This window comes from Pseudophryne corroboree, chromosome 8 (assembly GCF_028390025.1).
Source record: "Pseudophryne corroboree isolate aPseCor3 chromosome 8, aPseCor3.hap2, whole genome shotgun sequence".
NCBI lineage: Eukaryota > Metazoa > Chordata > Amphibia > Anura > Myobatrachidae > Pseudophryne > Pseudophryne corroboree.
Window position 1 is genome coordinate 64,141,851 of NC_086451.1, and position 13,884 is coordinate 64,155,734.

Genomic DNA, 13,884 nt, shown 5'->3' on the forward strand with positions numbered 1-13,884 from the left:
GTTGTAGGAGTGCATCCTGGTTTATTGCCAATGTTTCACCCTGATGAAAAGGCTGATTGGGCCTTGAAATGTTGGTAACCTGTTCCATTAGGTATGGGAGCCTGGAAGGCACCCCAGCACAATATAATTATTATAGTTTTTAGTTGGTGGTGGCAGGTGCAGCATACCTTGTTTTGGGCACTGCACTGAGACTCAGACTGCAGGACACGAACTGCCCATCTTTGATTAGCAGAAGCAGCCAGCTGGATCTCCAACAAGCAGCATAAGACATCTGCAGGACAGCCCTATCGCAATCACACGGGCCGCCTTCTCAATGCTGAGGCTGAGTTTGACTGCACCTAGCATGGTGGTAAAGGAAGTGGAGGAGGAAGCGCTGGGATTATGAAGCCTTCTGCACCGTCATAAGTAACAGTCTTACTCGATGCTGGCATTTGAACCACGCGGCTGGGCTGGACTCTGGCTGGCTGGCAGTGGGGGAGGTAGGTTGCGGTGTGAGCATGGGGAGGCTGGAGCTGCAGCTCCAGCCTCCCCATTGGTTACCACACAGACTTGCTGTTAGAGCCGCGGCGGGTTCAAGTGCCTGCCGGCTCTTTTATCAAATCCGACTGACGGAAATAGCAGTAGTGCTGCTGCTGCTGTTCTCCTTTTGAAAAAACAAAAGAAGAAGTCAGAAACGTCAGGGGGGGCACGGGCCCGAGTACCCTCCCCCCGGATCCGCCTATGAGTCTAGCAACATATAACAATATACAAAATATTAATTACAATATATATAGCTCTCACCCTGTTTATTATACCATGTGTCCAAAGAGCGCTAGTGTCCTTATTGGGTTCCGCTGTCTGTATGTAATAAAAGTGCTGAATATATGAACAGCCTCCTCATAAAGCAAATAACAGTTAGTAATATATGACAAATGCATATGCTTTTATGTGTAGACGGAGGGCACCCCATCCTGCTGGTATCGATCTCTGGGGCAGATGTATTAAGCCTGGAAACGGCATAAGGAAGTGATAACCAGTGATAAGTGCAAGGTGATAAACGCACCAGCCAATCAGCTCCTAACTGTTAATTTACATATTGGAGCTGATTGGCTGGTATGTTTATCACCTTGCACTTATCACTGATTTATCACTTCCAGGCCCGGCGCTACCCGCTCAGCGAAGGGATGCAGTGCAGGGAGGCGCTGTCCCTGCTCTGCATCCTGACAATGCTAAATTCCCTTGTCGTATAAACAACCCTTTATGAAGTCTAAGAACACTGTACGCTGTTTGCTTAAGAAGTACCGTAATGGTACGCTAGTTGCGTAACGATCGCTCAGCCGTAGGCGAGACGCTCAAGCGTCACGTTCGCTCACGGCCCAGTGATCACAGGACACGATATTGGCTATGACTAGAGTAATGATTCGCTATGGCGTAGCGGACGCTCGAGACCACGAGGAGATCACCAGCGGCGCAGACGCTCACAACGCTATACCTTTATGTCTAAACCTTATACCAATGAAATACACGGAATACCTTAATGTGAATACAGGGTGTAAGTGCAACCTTGTGTAACCTGACTAACTACAAAGCTGCTTGAGCGTCACCGACGCTCAAGTGAACACTTAACACTATAGGAAATACACAGATACTGGTTTAGGGTCCAAAGCCTATTAACTGTATTATATCTAGTATACTTGTAAAAAGGGGATAACAGTACAAATGATACACTACAATATAACAGAGACTTCCTAACCAAAATACAATACTATCTAATACAATACAATACTAGTCTAGGGGAGATACGAGAGAAAGAGAAGGGAAAGAGAGAGAGAGAGAGAGAGACGGAGAGAGATGAGAGAAATTGGCTCACAGAAAGACAATGATTACGGAGAGAAACTTACGCACAAGGGTAAACGATCGCATGCGCCTGGACATCCAGCACCCGATTTTCAGCAATGAGAACCGTTGAAGAGTGAGAGCTGGATGTGGTCGGCCTGCCTATTTATGCCCCACACACAATGCAATCTCATAGTCCCTACAATCCCATTGTCCATTGGATGAAGGAATTCGACCCTGTATCACAACAAAAGGTCATAGGTTGATTCATACAGGTGGGCTGTGACGATTTCAAACAGCTCAGGTGGGTGGGGAACTAGGTTTCCCGCCGCATACCTGAGTATGAGTAAATAGTAGAAATGGACATAAACTTCTTATGTCCATAACTATTCGCACGAGCGATTAATACGCTCCAAACCAACACCGGAATATTGCTAATTAAATACTCTTCCGATGGGTACCAAACACTGCTGTATGATTCCTGTTAGACCCTTCGTACAATACAAAGAGGGATTACTTTAAACAGGGACCTTCTATATTAACCAAACTTTCAGAAACTATCAAAGAGATCATGATCTATAAACTACATTAATTGTGAAAATATGTAACGAATGAGTCGCACGCTACGACTACATAAACTCTACCGTAAATACGCATACCGCGCCTGCGAGTGCACGCTATTGCGGGTATGCGCCTTCACGGGAGAGCGTACGCATGCGCAGCACGGACCAGTGTGCGGTGCAAATATGGCAACGTGTATGGGGATATTTTTCTGACTTTGACAGTCCACCCTTTGGCAGTCAATAATAACTGCCACCTTCTAAAACATTTCAAAAGGAGAAAAATATATGTCAGGGGTTAATTCATTTCCATGGTTGGGTGAGGGAGGAGAGAGGAGTAGGTGTGAAGAAGGTATGACCTAGTGTGATAGCAGAAGCATGTGTGTATGAGTCCATGTTTGGAGGGTCATGTATCATCGTGCCGTACGTGTTGTAAATCAAGCTTCGAGGTATTGCGAAGTATACATTTGAATTCCTTCTTATCCTGTGGTACAGGTCTGTGGATGGGCTGTCAAACTTTACCGAGCTCTTTTCGGATTTTGAACAAAATGGGGAGCACATTTTAGTTGATGATACATGAATGGGGGAGGTATGTGGTTGCTGATATCTGTGCCTGTATTCCCTATCGTCTATGTGTGTCATTACCTGAGGGTTGTAGAGATGAAGATAAAGAACACTTATGGAAAATGCAATGATATTCTATGTCAGGGAAATGTACATCTGTCGTCGAAGTTGTGTTCGGTATCTGTTGAGAGTCGTCTTCTTTGCGCTGTATTGCTCCTTGGGCATGAGCAAATAGCTTTGTCAGAGCCATCGGATTTACAAAAAAATGTTGGGCTAGCGTGAGTTTAAATGTACTAGGGAAACTGGGGATCCATGGCAAAGTTCATCAAGTGTCCATTTCTCAAGTGGTCAAAACTTCATCTTTGGTGCTTGTCTGTTGTCTGTCTAGCGTCTCGTCAACTTCCTCGTCCAAGGGGGTCTTTGTATCTTGGAGAAAAGCAGAAAAACAGGTGAAAGAAACGGACCGTATAATCGCATTTTCATCACATTCGGGTTTCTATTTTTGGGTCATAAATCAAATCCAGGTTAATTATAGTTTCCTCACTCCTCACGCTCATCACTTTTGTACTTTGTTTGCACCTCATTAAAGCCTGCCCGCATCTAAATATCAATCCAATCGATATAACGACACCCAAGATACATAGTAGAAACTTTCCAACATCCATTATGACTCCTTGAGCCCAGTCTCCTAAACCGGAGAACCAATTTCGCGGGTTCAACCATGACACCCAACCAGTCAGCTCATTACCTACAGCAGCAAGGGTGAGATTGTGTCTTCGACGAAATTCCCACTTTAATTGCAGAATATCGTCCATCTTTTGGTCTATGACCTCTACCGGATCCTCGGTGCTATTCGTGATATAAGTGCAACACTTTATGCCGTACTGTGTTGCCAATGTAACACAATATCCGCCTGTTACTGCTGTAAGATAATTAAGAACCATCCTATGCTGAACTAGTTCTGTTTTGTAAGCTTGAAGTTCTCTTCCAGTGTATCTAAACGTGTCATCATACATTTCAGTGATATTATCTAACAAATTGGCGAGTGCGGAAATGTATCTATAATTCATCACTCCTCGAGCGGTGCGAGTGAAATCTAACGCTACCAGAACCTGAATCCCGGTGGATTCATGGATAAGATCAGAGGCCGGATGCTCTAACCTTTCTGACAGTTGTCTTTTAACTCGGTGCTCGTAATGAGTGTGAGTATAAGGAGCTTGGGCACCACGGTGTATGTCTTTCATTTTGTCATGTGTTACAGTCATCACTTCAGGCAATACTTTTCCAATATAACACAATCCTTCAGAGTTTGGGGCAAGCCACTTGTACGCCTTTCTCCCGCATATGAAATATGCGTCATCGGGGAGAACATGTGGGACGGAGAAGGACATTACCATGTTACAAACCTTCCAGGTGAAATCTCCTGACCCTAATTCTTCCATCTGCTTAATGCACGTATCAGTTTGTACGATATGTGCACAGTATCCTGGTGATACCTCTCCAACTCTAGTAATCCTATTTCCTAAGGTATATCGATACCGGAAAGATTTTCCTCTACTGGCTATGTGGCGTACAAGCTCTGTATCTGTAGGCATTCTATCTGCTCTGTGTGAAAAGGTCATGGTAAGGTTGCTCCATGACACTTCCCAATTTCCCGGTTTTCTGGGATTGGAGATATTGAAACATAAGAGGGACCTATCCACATGGTATTGGTGGAGCTTCAAACTAGGAGGGCTGGAGATATTAAATCTCCGGTCCACCGGTCTCCCACCCTTTAGCTCAAGTACCTCCCCTAACGTTAAAGGAAATGGTACTAGCCCTGATTTGCTATGACCCTGAGGTACTTGAGAGCATACCCAACAATCTGTTTGGTTTAATACGTTACCCACTAAGGAGTGATAGTCACTCAATGGATGCCGGTCCATATGGATATTAAAACTGGATTGGCATTTCTTTATGCATCCATCTTCAACCAGATTATCACAGAGCCTACAGATACAATTTTCTTTTTGAGCTAACAATCCTTCAAAGAGAATGTTTACAGATAACATGGTTGTTAGATCGTGCCCGGTACTCGCCTTTGCTTGGTGATTGGGTTGCTATTGGAAATTTACACCTCCGTCTCAGTCATTAGAATCTTTCTGGATCCTTTCTCGACCTCACTGGTACTCTCACCGAAACAGACTGCTCTGGTCAACATCCTGGTTAACGGGAAAATCCATATTGCAGTCTCTTGGGGCAAGTCCATCTTACAGGAGGAGAAAAGAAGAAATTTGTAAAGGGGGTATAAGAAAACAGTTTGAGGGGGAGAGAACTTGTTACGATAATAAGTTCTCTTGTCTTGTTGTTCTTCTTGTTCTGCTGTCTTCTCAAAGGTGCTGTCTCTCAGTCTTCCAAACGAACATTCTGGTGATGCAATATTCCTTCCCAACCGGCGATCTTTCTGTAAGGAGCAAAAATCTGGCATTACCATTGGTCCAACTGAGGGGTGACATACCATCTTTAAACCATGAAAACATGAGTGAGAAGAGAGAGAAAACACAAAAAAAAACAAAAGAGATAGAGAACAATTCATGTGCATATATACATTACATAACTCGACAATAACCATCAATAAGAAAAGAGAAACAAAACATTTTTAAACAATGTCAACATTAAGAAAACATTGTTAGCATTAGAAAAACATTGTCAGACTTATTAGGCTGTCATATCTATGTGTCTAATGGTCTCCTTGAGCAGTCCCTCCCCACCAGCACCTGCATTACTCCACTGTCTGTATCTGGCCAGAAATACATTGTGGCGGAGGTCATGCTGGGGTTTGGTAGACTTCTGCAAGGACCAAGTGGATATGCAATGTGTGAATTCTTACCACTACTCGTCAGAGATGGGGATAGAGAGAGAGAGAAAAAACATTTTTCACAAATACATTTACAACTTTTCACCTGGTCATTCCTGTGTCTTCAGTGAATGACCTCCCACTTTGTTAACCGTTACCTCAGGCTTACCATCCGTCGTATGCTCATCTTTCTTGACTACCTATCATGGGTGTGGCTCAAAATTCCTCCTATCTGATCTCTGATTATAATGGTGTGTGTTGTAATTTTGCTCATTTCTTGGTCTAGGGGGTCTAACTTTATGTGGGTTATTACAGTTGTTGGCATAATGCCCTTCTCTTCTACAATGGTAACAGATCCTGGGCTTCCTCCACGTGTCAATGGCCTGGGGTTTTGGTTGATTTGATGCCTCCTCAAACGCTTGGATGCTCATCACCATCAACCGCTTTCCCTGTACCTACCTGATTCCTTGGATACCATGATTATGTCGTTGTCTAGGGAGTTGATATACCTTCTGTGAATCTTTGATCATACAGTTAGATCTTTCCTAGGATCTGGGTAATCAGACATGATTGATCTCAATTCTGTCCGGGACCAGGGATGGCGCATTGCACTGTCCTTGACGGGAATGGTTCCCTGATCATCAGTCTTCCCATTGGGGACTGTGATCACCCTGACAGGACTAAACTCAATCACATCACCTTGTTTTGGTCTTACAATATGGGGTACATTTGTTTGTGCGTGATATAAAACATTGTACGTACCTGTGGACACGACCTCACCTGACCCTCCGTTAGGGGGTTTGATTATTGCCTTTACCAATTTGGTCGCGTCCACCTGGATGGCTTTTGTGATGGTTGCTGGAAGAGGTGCTGACATCATTCTGGGCTCACTTTCTTGTTTGTATTCCTGAGGGAAGTTTGACATGGGGTGCAACTTGCATAGGTTAATAGTTGTACATTCAACAGTATTACAATAATCATTGTTACAGTTATTACACTTATTCTTATAATCTATACTACAGTTGCTAAGAGCGTTTTTATTGTTCAACCTTGTGCTTTTCTCCGCAACCATAATCCTCCCCGATGCCATGTCTCTCCTCTCAAGATAAGATTCAGAAAAGTCAATTGACTCTCTTTGTAATTCACCTTCCTGTTGCCCTAACTGCACATAATCATAATGTTTACTTCGTCTCTTTGTTGGTTCAATGAGACATATCCTCCTCCTTAAATTTTGTAACACGTCTGGACTGAAGCTACCTATTCTTGGGAATTTGTCCCTGTCTTGTACAGTCATTCTCTCCCATTCATCACATAAAGATTCTGTGTGACTTCCGTATTTTTCACACATGATGTACCTTGCCGACCCAACGGGTCGGTTCTCTGAATCAACCCGAACCGAGGTTGATCGCCCCCTACCTGAACAACTGGCCCCCATAATTCTGCAGGTGTTGCTTATTCCTCCTTGGATCTTTATCTCAAGGTTTTCAGCGAACCCTTACAAACAAACCAAGATGTCCTGGGCAGGCCGGCGGTGGCGGTTTACCAAGTACCCCACTTACTTCTCGCCCACGTTGGCCAGTACTGCAATAACTGTAACCAGAGCTGCTGTACCCAACCCAGGGCCCCTGTGAACCTTCTGTTTACTGGAACATATGAGGGTTACCCGAAGGACACTTACTCTTTCCAGTAAAGTTGGGGTTGTTAGATAGTTCCTGAGTGACCAGCGAACTTCCCTTTAAAAATAAAAAATTACACAAATCACGTCAGAATGTACAGATAGCGTTTGTGACCACTTTACTCTAATGGTATTAGGTCAGATTACTAACTACTGCACACAATTACGTGCGGTCCAATCGTTCAGTACATAAGCACTACTTGTCATGTACTGAAAGATCAATGGAATCGATGTTTCCGGCCGCGATTCCTTCAGCAAGAGCTTATGGCCTATATGGGTTCTGCACCAACGCCCCCAGGGGTTGTGCCACTGGACTTTTATAGCGGACCTCTTTGTCTATTTTACCTGTTACCTTATGACCTCCTGGTCTGTTACCGTCTGTTAATGACCTCCTGGTCTGTTACCTTATGACCTCCTGGTCTGTTACCTTATGACCTCCTGGTCTGTTACCTTATGGTCCGCTATACTCTAATGCTCAAATATTATTTAACCAAGGATGCCTCCCTAGCCACCGTATATGTCACTTACACGTGTGTCCCTTGACGAGTACCCGACTTTCCTTTTGGTTCAACCTCTTAAGTTATATAAACTTATGTAATAAAAACACACTCACTCAACACATGTACACTTTGTTTCTATATCTATTTCTGCGCAGAAATTGTCTTCAGTCCAACTGTGTTACCAATTAGGAGCAGGATCTGTTAAGCTAAATTTCAGATTTTTCCAAAAATAGATTTGCGTTATTTACCGCGTCGCGTTACTTATCGCCTTTGCGCTAATTATCGCTTTGCGCTAATTCAACTTTTCGTGACTTGAGCTACATTGCGTAACCAGACGCTACGTTGCGTAATGTACGCTGCGTGCGTCTGCCGTTTGGATTGCGTACGCAAGTCTTTTGTTAGGGACACGTGTACGCAAAACAAAGATCCACCGTAACACAATTTCTACCTTTATCAATGTAGGTGATCCCTGATCATCTACCGCACACCACACTGACTGCCTTATCTCCCAGACAAGCCGTGTGTTGGTCTATACTTTAACTATTACCTCTACTATGAAATAACAGCAAATCTCTTTTAGCACTTTCTATCAACTATAAAACTTGGCAAACAGGAATAGTGATATACGAAATTTGAAAAAGAAATGCAGATAAATGTATGCGTGCGTGTATACGCAAGACAGAAGAGAAATAAAACAGTTTTAAAAGACACAAGCGTTTTGTTCTTACTTCCGGTTCCCGGATTCCTTCAGCACTCTTTATCTAAGCGAAGCAGACGCTTATCCCGTCAGCACTGCGAGACAACCTCCCACCCTTTGCTGGGGGGATAATGTCTGCTGATCTACCTAGTGCAGATATGAGAAGGATAGGACGAGTCCCCAATTGACAATGCTAAATTCCCTTGTCGTATAAACAACCCTTTATGAAGTCTAAGAACACTGTACGCTGTTTGCTTAAGAAGTACTGTAATGGTACGCTAGTTGCGTAACGATCGCTCAGCCGTAGGCGAGACGCTCAAGCGTCACGTTCGCTCACGGCCCAGTGATCACAGGACACGATATTGGCTATGACTAGAGTAATGATTCGCTATGGCGTAGCGGACGCTCGAGACCACGAGGAGATCACCAGCGGCGCAGACGCTCACAACGCTATACCTTTATGTCTAAACCTTATACCAATGAAATACACGGAATACCTTAATGTGAATACAGGGTGTAAGTGCAACCTTGTGTAACCTGACTAACTACAAAGCTGCTTGAGCGTCACCGACGCTCAAGTGAACACTTAACACTATAGGAAATACACAGATACTGGTTTAGGGTCCAAAGCCTATTAACTGTATTATATCTAGTATACTTGTAAAAAGGGGATAACAGTACAAATGATACACTACAATATAACAGAGACTTCCTAACCAAAATACAATACTATCTAATACAATACAATACTAGTCTAGGGGAGATACGAGAGAAAGAGAAGGGAAAGAGAGAGAGAGAGAGAGACGGAGAGAGATGAGAGAAATTGGCTCACAGAAAGACAATGATTACGGAGAGAAACTTACGCACAAGGGTAAACGATCGCATGCGCCTGGACATCCAGCACCCGATTTTCAGCAATGAGAACCGTTGAAGAGTGAGAGCTGGATGTGGTCGGCCTGCCTATTTATGCCCCACACACAATGCAATCTCATAGTCCCTACAATCCCATTGTCCATTGGATGAAGGAATTCGACCCTGTATCACAACAAAAGGTCATAGGTTGATTCATACAGGTGGGCTGTGACGATTTCAAACAGCTCAGGTGGGTGGGGAACTAGGTTTCCCGCCGCATACCTGAGTATGAGTAAATAGTAGAAATGGACATAAACTTCTTATGTCCATAACTATTCGCACGAGCGATTAATACGCTCCAAACCAACACCGGAATATTGCTAATTAAATACTCTTCCGATGGGTACCAAACACTGCTGTATGATTCCTGTTAGACCCTTCGTACAATACAAAGAGGGATTACTTTAAACAGGGACCTTCTATATTAACCAAACTTTCAGAAACTATCAAAGAGATCATGATCTATAAACTACATTAATTGTGAAAATATGTAACGAATGAGTCGCACGCTACGACTACATAAACTCTACCGTAAATACGCATACCGCGCCTGCGAGTGCACGCTATTGCGGGTATGCGCCTTCACGGGAGAGCGTACGCATGCGCAGCACGGACCAGTGTGCGGTGCAAATATGGCAACGTGTATGGGGATATTTTTCTGACTTTGACAATCCCCTCCCTGCTGCTGCGCCGTCCTATCCCCCTGCTGCTGTCAGCGGCCCGTTTCCCCTGTGCTTGTCAGCAGCGGAACGCAGTCCGCATCGGGACACTACGAAGCGGAAGGAGGAGGTCCGGGGCTTTCCCTTCTTTCCATTCCCCTCCTCGCCTCTGACACTGTGGCTTCTGCCCGGGATCTGACGTCTGATATCATGATGTCCCCGGCGCAAAAAGTGAGGAGAGGGCACTGGGCAGAGCCAGGCTGCCTCTTCCATTGGAAGGTTTGTGGACGTACTCCACCCACCCTGCTGGACAGAACAATCCCCGCTCGCTGGAGAACGGACACTGCAGCGCGGAGGATAGAACACCCCCCTCCCACCCACTAGACAGAACAGCCACCGCCGCTACTTAAAGCAACCACCCCTCCCCCAACCGCTAGAGTCTTTGGGGTGTACGGGTGGTGGACAATGCTGTTAACACTTGGAAGCATAGTGGGGTTCAAGAACACACGGACCCTGCAAACCCATCCGCCCACCGCAAGGTACCAGCTTCTGCAAGTGTAGTAAATAGCAATAGACCAAAAACCAGCCAGTGCTTACCTGTGCAGTGTGAGATATTAACTTATGTATCTGAGTCCGCTTACAGTACACCAGAATACAGTGTATATTATGCAACTGACTGCACACTGACTGCTTTTTACAAAAATGTATTTATAATTATGTTTACTCACACAATACTGTAGTAGCATATGCTTTATATGGGATGACATAGGGATGATGGCGGCCAAAAGACAGACAGCGGCATCCTACACAGAATCCCGATACATGGGAGGCAAGTATCCTAACCCTCTCTGTCTAACCCTCCACCGCATAACCGTCCCACCCACCCCTCCACAACCTAACCCTCCCTCACCACAGCCTAACCCTCCCTCACCACAGCCTAACCCTAACTCCCCCCCCCCCCCTTACTGCCTAACCCTAACATTCCCTTATAAGGACGCGTCTACTACTGGGGGTGCACTACGTTTAAGGACGCTACTACTACTGGGGGGGGGGGGGGGGGCATTATGTATAAGGATGCTACTACTGGGGGGGGGCATTATGTATAAGGACGCTACTACTACTGGGGGGTGCATTATGTATAAGGATGTTACTACTACTGGGGGGTGCATTATGTATAAGGATGCTACTACTACTGGGGGGGCATTATGTATAAGGATGCTACTACTACTGGGGGGGGCATTATGTATAAGGATGCTACTACTACTGGGGGGGCATTATGTATAAGGATGCTACTACTACTGGGGGGGGCATTATGTATAAGGATGCTACTACTGGGGTGCATTATGTATGAGGATGCTACTACTACTGGGGGGGCATTATGTATAATGATGCTACTACTACTGGGGGGGCATTATGTATAAGGATGCTACTACTACTGGGGGGGCATTATGTATAAGGATGCTACTACTACTGGGGGGGGGGGCATTATGTATAAGGATGCTACTACTACTGGGGGGGCATTATGTATAAGGATGCTACTACTGGGGGGGGGGCATTATGTATAAGGATGCTACTACTACTGGGGGGGCATTATGTATAAGGATGCTACTACTACTGGGGGGGCATTATGTATAAGGATGCTACTACTACTAGGGGGTGCATTATGTATAAGGATGCTACTACTGGGGGGGGCATTATGTATAAGGATGCTACTACTACTGGGGGGTGCATTATGTATAAGGATGCTACTACTGGGGGGGCATTATGTATAAGGATGCTACTACTACTGGGAGGGGCATTATGTATAAGGATGCTACTACTACTGGGGGTGCATTATGTATAAGGACGCTACTACTACTGGGGGTGCATTATGTATAAGGATGCTACTACTACTGGGGGGCATTATGTATAAGGATGCTACTACTACTGGGGGGTGCATTATGTATAAGGATGCTACTACTACTGGGGGGCATTATGTATAAGGATGCTACTATTACTGGTGGGTGCATTATGTATAAGGATGCTACTACTGGGGGGGGGCATTATGTATAAGGATGCTACTACTACTGGGGGGTGCATTATGTATAAGGATGCTACTACTACTGGGGGGGCATTATGTATAAGGACGCTACTACTACTGGGGGTGCATTATGTATAAGGATGCTACTACTACTGGGGGGGCATTATGTATAAGGACGCTACTACTACTGGGGGGGCATTATGTATAAGGATGCTACTACTACTGGGGGGGCATTATGTATAAGGATGCTACTACTACTGGGGGGGCATTATGTATAAGGATGCTACTACTACTGGGGGGCATTATGTATGAGGACGCTACTACTACTGGGGGGGCATTATGTATAAGGATGCTACTACTACTGGGGGGGCATTATATATAAGGATGCTACTACTACTGGGGGTGCATTATGTATAAGGATGCTACTACTACTGGGGGTGCATTATGTATAAGGATGCTACTACTACTGGGGGTGCATTATGTATAAGGATGCTACTACTACTGGGGGGGGCATTATGTAAAAGGATGCTACTACTGGGGGTGCATTATGTATAAGGATGCTACTACTACTGGGGGTGCATTATGTATAAGGATGCTACTACTACTGGGGGGGGCATTATGTATAAGGATGCTACTACTACTGGGGGGGCATTATGTATGAGGATGCTACTACTACTGGGGGGGCATTATGTATAAGGATGCTACTACTACTGGGGGGGGCATTATGTATAAGGATGCTACTACTACTGGGGGGGCATTATGTATAAGGATGCTACTACTACTGGGGGGGCATTATGTATAAGGATGCTACTACTACTGGGGGGCATTATGTATGAGGACGCTACTACTACTGGGGGGGCATTATGTATAAGGATGCTACTACTACTGGGGGGGCATTATATATAAGGATGCTACTACTACTGGGGGTGCATTATGTATAAGGATGCTACTACTACTGGGGGTGCATTATGTATAAGGATGCTACTACTACTGGGGGTGCATTATGTATAAGGATGCTACTACTACTGGGGGGGGCATTATGTATAAGGATGCTACTACTGGGGGTGCATTATGTATAAGGATGCTACTACTACTGGGGGTGCATTATGTATAAGGATGCTACTACTACTGGGGGGGCATTATGTATAAGGATGCTACTACTACTGGGGGGGCATTATGTATGAGGATGCTACTACTACTGGGGGGGCATTATGTATAAGGATGCTACTACTACTGGGGGGGGCATTATGTATAAGGATGCTACTACTACTGGGGGGGCATTATGTATAAGGATGCTACTACTACTGGGGGGGGGCATTATGTATGAGGATGCTACTACTACTGGGGGGGCATTATGTATAAGGATGCTACTACTAGGGGGGGCATTATGTATAAGGATGCTACTACTACTGGGGGGGGCATTATATATGAGGATGCTACTACTACTGGGGGGGCATTATGTATGAGGATGCTACTACTACTGGGGGGGGGCATTATGTATAAGGATGCTACTACTGGGGGTGCATTATGTATAAGGATGCTACTACTACTGGGGGGGCATTATGTATGAGGATGCTACTACTACTGGAGGGGAATTATGTATAAGGATGCTACTACTACTGGGGGGGGCATTATGTATAAGGATG

The 13,884-nt window shown here is 45.0% G+C and overlaps 1 protein-coding gene across 1 annotated transcript in view; it reads left to right on the plus strand.

Annotated features, from left to right (window-relative positions):
• LOC134948508 (ceramide kinase-like) overlaps positions 1-13,884 on the plus strand; it is a 225,073-nt gene that overhangs the window by 44,352 nt on the left and 166,837 nt on the right. The window lies entirely within an intron of this gene.